Genomic DNA, 8432 nt, shown 5'->3' on the forward strand with positions numbered 1-8432 from the left:
ATTTATCGGAAGTTTATTCCAAAACTTCCTTTGGATCTGATAAAAACTATTAAGAGCAGTAACTATTCAATTTACAAATAGGAAGAGGTTGAAAAAGCAAAGCAATCTGGTTTTTGTTTACTTCTTGCGTTTGCTCTGAGATTACTTGGAAGTACGAGTATTATCGATACTTTTTTGCAAACATGAGTACTGGCATCGATACTTTTTTAGAGTATTCTATATGAGTACTAGTATCGATACTTTTCTAAAAAGTTCTATCACTAATTGGGAGTAAATATTGGCTTACTCTCCGAAATTTGGTTACTGGCAAATTACTGCATATTTTTCGCTGAAGAATACGAAAACACGACTATTGTCAGCTACACAACCGCAAAACAGATTGCAACACTTTCCGAAGCATAGTTTCTTCTACTCTTGACTTGAAAGTAGCTCTTAAAACCAAAGAGGGTATAACTGAAGCAGTGGAACATTTTAACAACTGCCTGCAACAAGCTGCTTGGAGCGCGACCCCACCCCTACACAAAAAAAATCTTACCCGTCTTATCTCGTCGGCAGTAACTGTCAAGCTAAAAGAAAAATGACTCGCAAGAAAAAGATGGCAGCACACTCGTTATCCACAAGACAAGAAACGGTTAGATAAACCCACTCAAGAACTTAAAGAGGTATTAAGAAACGAGTGCAACGCTCAAATTATGCGTCATATGAGCAATCTTGATGCTTCTGAAGTAACCGAGTACTCCCTTTGTAAACTACATAGACCCATCCTCTTAAACTCTGCCATACGAGAGGAGAACAATGAGTGGGCTAAAAGTGATATTGAAAAAGCCGGCACATTTGCTCACCATTTAAAAAAAGTATTCACCCCACATAATGTCGAGCCACCAAACAATACAACAGAAACCGTTACCACTACATTGAGTTACCCATACCAAATGGACCCACCCATTGAAAAATTCTTTAAAAACTAAAACCCAAAAAGGCACCTAATTACGACTTAATAACCGGCCAATACTTGTTCAACGCGGTTCTGTACATCGGTTTTATACCTCCTCAATGGAAGGTCTCACAAGCTAAAATGATCTTAAAACCGGGAAAAAATGCTGATAAAGTTGAATCATATGGACCTATTAGCTTACTATCCTTGGTCTCCACCAGTGGCGTAGCCAGGATTTGGCGAAGGGGGGCGGATTAAAAAAAATTTGCATCGATAACTTAAAGTTGTTATACACAATGGCTAGAGGCGTCGCACTATAGGCAAAACACGAGTTTTTTCAAAATCGTAGATCTTCGCTTAGAAAAGAGATAATAGAATGAAAATGTTTTTATCGTGAAGATAAATGATCATATAATATAGGAAAACTATGGGGAAGTTACAACAACAATAACTTAACCCTCAAAGTACCGTTCAAAATGTCACTTTTTTTTAATTTTGGATTTAGGCTCCCATTCCACTAGAAAATACTATATTTAATACACCATTAACACTGTTTCTGAAAGATTTCTCTTTATTTTATCTTAAGAATCGATTTCTGGGATATTGGATGCTGTACCCGAGTGGCCAGATTGGAAAAAGAAAAGCTACCTTTAAACTCTCATAACTCGTAAACTATCGGCTTTCGCAAAAAAATTTATATAACAAAAATTGTTATACTGGTCGATATCTTTACGATCGTGAAGCATTTAACCCTTTAATGCAAAGTCTGTCATATATGAATCGCTGTTTAACCCTTTCAAGGCAGAGGCAAAATGGTTCTCAATATGTTTTCAACGTACTTTTTATTTATTTTTATTTTTAATACTTTTATTTTTTATTTTTTTTTTTGTTTTTATTATTATTTAACTATGGAAAAATTTTCTACGATTAATATCTACGTCAACATGAGAAAAAGCACGTTCACAAGCATATTGAGAACCTTTTTCCTCTGCCTTGAAATGGTGTAAAAAGCGTTTCATATATGACAGACTCTGCATTAAAGGGTTAATGAGGAGGAGGAGGAAACCCGACTTAGCCATATCGGATTAACTTGCTTTGTGTGCACAGGGAAATTCCAGCATAACTTAATTAATCGCCAAACCTACTTGACCAAATTAAGAGTTAATGATTTAAAATTAATTTTTTAATCGCGTTACGATTAGTTGTTTAGTCAGATTAAAATTAATCATGATAAGCTGTAATCAGATTGAATTTAATCGAATTAACTAACTGATTAAAACATCAATCGATTAATGCCATCACTGATTTCACATACATATCACTATACCAAGTTTCAGTTCTCTCCCACAAATACTTCCAGAGATATGTATGTAATATGAAAATTCCAATTTGAATGGGAGGGGCCTTGAGTTATCGGACTTAATTTCAGTCTAAAACCATCCTTCCGAAATCCGTAGTAAGTGTACTAAATTTCGTTCTGATCGGAAAACCGGTTAAGGAAGTAGCCTATTTTTCAATCCAGTAGCCAGTTTCTGTAACTCTACTGGTAGAGAATATACGTCATTCTCTAATAGTCATTAGCAGTAGAGAACAAGGCGGCAAATTCATATCTCAATTCGCTTTGGTAGAGAATTGTTACAGAAACGAGCTACAGGTCATAAACCATCTTTGAGCAAAATTTCATTTTCAAACAGGTGGCAATTCTTAAAAAAGTAGCGTTTTTTCCAGGCTAGGTCATAATCTATCTGTGTTCAAACTGTAATGCAAATCAGTTCAGTCATTTACGCGTATTAATTTAATTAAACTTTCCTAATACGTGATAACTCTTAAAATAGTAGCCTATTTTCCACTGTAGGTCATAAGCTATCTGCTTGCAAAATTTCATGCAAATCCGTTCAGTCGTTTCCGTGTGATGATTTCCCAAACATTCAAACATACAAACTTTCACATTTATAATATTAGTAAGAAGTAAGATTTTTACCCGAAGCCAATGTTGAAATGACCGCTACAGGTTGTGTAAAAATTTCATAACTGTGGCAATTACCTGTATCTCACTAGAACAAAACATGTATTAATTATTAGTATGGAAGTATACTAGGAATGTTAATCCCGGGATCCCGGTATTTTTAAGTCCCGAAAATCACGGGATTATTGCCTAGAATCCCGGGATTTTCGGGATTTGTAATTTATATTGCTGGCAATAATAGAAACGCTTTATGTTGACCAGTTTTGCCTATATTTCTTTTGTTTATTTAATATTTAACATTTTTTTTATAAATGTGTAGCTCAATATATATATAATACCTTGCGGCAGGCAATTTTGCACACAAAAAAAATCATTATAGCAAGGGCCAAATATAGTAAAATTGCCTTCTTAGTTTTTCTCTCTGCCGTCAGGATTTTTAGTAAAATTGCGTTCTTAATTTTTCTCTCTGGCGTCAGAATTTTTAAAAAGAACTTTGAAATTTGAAAGATATGAGTAATTCAAAAATTTATTTAAAAATTTTAGTGCAATAAACTTAAAAAAACAGTATCAGATGAAAGAGAAGATTATGTAAAGTTAGAACACATTCTATTTTTTGGTCCGTAAGGGACGGGTGGGTATTGATTTTATAACTTTATCCTTGAATATTGTTGAAATTTTTCAATTCTTATTTCTGAAAAAATGTTATGTTAAGGACTAACTTTATTAGCTTAAAAATATAAAATAGATTAAAGGGGCGTTTTCCATTCCTATTCGTCCTTGTGAACGCAAAGAAATTATTTCATTGGGTACCCATATTTTTTTTACACTGCACTGAATTTTTTTAAATAAATTTTGAAATTAACCATTCTTTGAAATTATGGCGAGCCCTAACTGCCAAAATAACGTAACCGACATTTTTTTTTTTAAATATTCGTTTTTATGTAGAAATGCATCTAGATGCTCTAGGAATATTTCTGCATCAAAAAGTAAATTTTGAAAAAAAATGTCGCTTACGTTATTTTGGGGGTCAGGGCTCGATAAAGTATTTTTAAAAAAATCATGACGTCAGAGAAATGCCCATTTATATGCAGTTAATTATGTCTAATGTGAGGTAGACTTTTATATAAAAAATTGGAATTTCGGATAAACAAAAGGAATATAGACAAAACTGTTCTACACCCAAAAAAAATTCTCTTAATTGAAGAAAAACAGCACTCAAAATGAAGAAAAATGGGAACGAAACAGCACTAAAGAAGTTTTATCCTCTTTTCATGCCCAACATTTCTTCAAAATGATAGATTACATCCACGGTTCCATATTTACGTGTACGTTTTTACACATTCCAAAGGAAAATTACGCATTCGGGAGAATTTTTTACTCATTCGGAAGAATTTTCGACCTTAAAGTAAGGAAAGTTTTTCTTTGATCCAGAGATGGATTTTCGGTTCAGTGTAATTAAGGCGCTTCTTTTATTTCTGCCACTAGTGTTATAAAGTTCTTTTAACCAGAAAATAAATTTTTTTACTTAATTTTTTTTGCATCGAGCTTTTTTCGACATACCTTAAATTACTTTATCAGATATGTACACGCTAAAGTATTATTAAATGTATATAAATTTAATTGCTGTCTTTCGTTTTGTTACTTATGAAATAATTTTAACTTTAAATAAAAAAGTAGGTTCCAAACCCATTTACTTATTATTTATTCTATGGTAGGAGAGCTACTCAAACCATATTGATGAAATTTTTTCATGTTAAGTCGTTGAAAAATAATTAATATCTAAATCCCGTGACTGATCCCGGGTTGAAACAACGACATCCCGAAAATCCCGGGAACGTAAAAATCTAAAAACTTAACATCGCTAGAGTATACATATCGTCGCCCGTATGCCATAAACATCAATGTGTAAAAATAAAACTTTTGGGAAATTAAGTTCGAAAGTTCTTTTGCGAGACTTAGCTCTACATTTATGCAATTAAAATTGTAAAATATTTACTTTCCGTGTACGCATGGTATTCTGGGTTTTGGTATAGCAAAGAAAATCCAAAGATTAACCAAGTCAACCCAATGACTCCAACAGATAAATTTGCACATTTATGCTTCTGGTATGAGGGTACCGATATGTGAATTAAAAACTTTAAATGCGTGTTTCTCGGGTTTTCTGTTTTTTGAGTTATGACAGTATTGAAGTAAATGGGCTTTATGTTCATTTTCATAACATTCATATTGGATATTGAAGTTAATATTCGAACGTTCGCCACAATAATTATATTATATATTTAATTAAAAAAAAAAAAAATTACTTAAAAAAGTTCTTAACTCATCGATACTTTACGGCATTCGCGATATTTACTCAGTACTTGTGAAAAAGTATCGAGTTCACGATACTACTCAGTACTCATGAAAAGTATCGATATTCTCTACTCGGTACTCGTATCGTTCTATCACTACTCCCAATGAGAGAAATATGCAAGAAAGTACGAAAACGCAAAACCAGCAAGAAGTTGCAAGTTTTATGAACAGCTGATTAATTTGTTATTTTCCGACGCGATTTTGTAAGAAAAATAGTATCTCCCATCTTATGTATTTAAATAGGTTAATTTTATCAATTGCAACTCTAAAAGTACCACAAAAAATTATTTTCGTAATGTGAATTGCATCAAGCATCATGCCATCAGCTGTTTTTCTTACTAGCAAATAGTTGTTCAGAAAATTGTTATCGAATAAGAATCAAAAATTTTGTACGCCCAAGTATGATAGACATTTTATTTTATTATATTATATAATGTTTATAAACGAGTTATATTTTTATAAATCATATGTTTTTGAGAAAAATACAATGTAGTAATTTTAAAATTTCAAAATTACATTTCTCGACTGAAAAATAAGACATTCGAGCTAACTCCACGGCACACCGTGTGATTTTTTAACACTTCATGCCAATTAATCGTAGCGCTTTCGACAAAAGCAATATTTTGATATGAAACAAATGGCTTTGACCTTAAAAGCCTGCAAAATCTAACGGATATATAAAAAAAAATATTTTTTGTACTTTTTATTATACTAATATTATAGATTTTGAGACGAGCAACACGATTCCACTGTTCAAAATTTGAAAAAAAATTTGAACACCTTAATTTAAAAACTGCATTATTTATTGCATTTTTTTCTATTTGCATGCAGCTGTGCATCCTTCATTCAATTGTATATCCCTCGAACAATAAGTGCAATTCAAGGCCTTTAATTTAAGTCTCTAGGCCCTTTGAGAGCTAAATTACTACGATTCTGAAGTTAAACTTCGAAATTTCATTCGACATTTTATGGAACTTTTTTTCTAATTTCGGTTTAAAATCGTTATAACTTGGCTCTCAGAGGGCCTGCAGGCTTCTACCCTGACTCAAATTAAAGGCCTTGAATTGCCCTTATTTCTCGAGTGATATAAAATTGAGTGAGGGATGCACTGCTGCATGCAAATAGAAAAAAATGCAATAAATAATGCATTTTTTAAATTAAGGTGTTCAAATTTTTTTCGAATTTTGAACAGTGGAGTCGTGTTGCTCGTCTCAAAATCTATAATACTAGTATAATAAAAAATATATACATTTTTTGTTTTGGAATAAATCCCATGGATTTTGCATGGGTGTTTTTCGAAGAACACTACTTTCGACCAATTTTTTTAAGGTCAAGGGGTAATTGTGGCTCCATGGCCACAATTGAAAGGGATTTACTTTAGCTTTAAAAACCATTTTGTTTCGTATCAAAATGCTACTTCTGTCGAAAGCGCTACGATTAATTCACATGCAGTGTTCAAAAAGCACACTGTGCGGCTTGTGAAAGGACAAGAGATGCTTATAAAATGCTGTGCATATTTTTCAGATATGAGTTCAGCGACAAAATCTGTTAGAAATGGCCAACCACATATCAGAGAAAAATTTCAATTAGCACGAAATTGTTCCGGAAGTAGATTCACAATACCAAGAGTGTAATTGAAATTCTTAACTAAACTCGGATTCCTCGACCGGCTCGGAAGGCTGACGAGCAAATTCATCACAGTTGTAATTTGCTGCATGACCTTTTTTAGGAGTGATATCATTTCTCACATCTCATTCGAGCTTTGGGCCTGTGGTGAAGATTCATTAACCTTTGGAACGGTGTTTTCTGTGGTTGTGGGTATTGAAAACCCTTTGACAGCTTGGGCATAAGAGACTGCGTTTGGGGTTACGGTCCTTTCACTAACGCTGGCACCTGGGTTAGTTGCTGCTTCTGAGTTTCTTACTGCTTTCTTCCTCAATGGCGGGTATTTGACTTTGTTTTTTAGATAGCCCTTATAGTTTTTTGTATGGTTGTCCTAACATAAGGCGCATTTGACGTCATCAGATCTGGTTTTTCGGGTGCAATCAGAAGACGTATGGTTCCCAGCGCATTTAATGCATACGGGGTTTCTCCTGCTGTAGGCTTTTCCATACTCTTGGCAGTTAGCGCATTGAGGTATTTTCGTGCTTGGGATGCGGAGGCTCAAATACGATTTTTAAGTGTAAGAGGGTTTTGACTTGTTGTTCGGGCTCGCTGTTAGTTCAATGATGAATATTGGAAGTGGTTCTTTTGTAACTCTCTGTTTCATATTCCATATGTTTGTTACAGAGTGACAAAGCTTTTTTTAGTGATTCCGTAATTTCTTCCGGTTCAACAGACGGGTGCATGTTTTTGAGAATTACTTTGAAATACCTTTCTACCTTTGATTTGCAAGTAAAGAACTCAGTATTTTTTTGTTCTAATTGGGATATTATAGTTCTATAAGCTTCAGGGGACGATGCCTGAACTTCGACCTGTTCATAGTTTACCAGCTTTAAACCATATGAATTCGGGGCTATTTCTTCTAGTAGGCTCAAACCGATCTAAGGGCGCACACCGATTTTCACTCGTTCATTTGTTATTAAGCCAGTATTTATCCACCTTTACTTGCTTTTTTATTGGTATTCGCCTTACCTGGGGTTTCACGGGGACGTTTGGTTAGAGGAACTTTTGTCCATTCACTGGTATTACCGGTTTTGGGTGAGTTTAGAGAGTTTGGTGGAGCTTCTATTTGTTGCTTTGGGATTGAAGCGTCTGTGAACAAGCGGCAGGAGAGCTTAGATAGTGTTGTTGGCTGAGACATTTTCTTTTGCTTCCATTTGGGGCTTAAGGAGGCATTGGGCTCCTCCAGAAATACCATGCTCTTCTTGCTGCTTATCCTGCTGTGGATTTTGCTGTTGCCGTGGTTGTGATGTTTTTTGGACCCCCCCCCCCCCCTTTTGGGGAGTACGTTTTATAGGCATACTTCAATTTAAATTTGGAACCGTTTTGGGTTTTCTTTTAAGTTTTTTTCTCCTTTTAGGGATTTTTTCTTTTTAGTGGGGTGACAACTCTTATTTATAGGAGAACGAAACGTTGCATACTTTTAGGCCTTTGGCTAATGGGATACGATACACTTTAAAGCTGCGTTTGACACTTGTATTTTGTTTTTTTTTTTTGTTCTTTCGTTTTCTCTTCTTC

The sequence above is a fragment of the Rhagoletis pomonella genome, unplaced genomic scaffold (genome assembly GCF_013731165.1).
Source record: "Rhagoletis pomonella isolate Grant_MI unplaced genomic scaffold, Rhpom_1.0 Rhpom_scaffold_01259, whole genome shotgun sequence".
NCBI classification, from domain to species: domain Eukaryota; kingdom Metazoa; phylum Arthropoda; class Insecta; order Diptera; family Tephritidae; genus Rhagoletis; species Rhagoletis pomonella.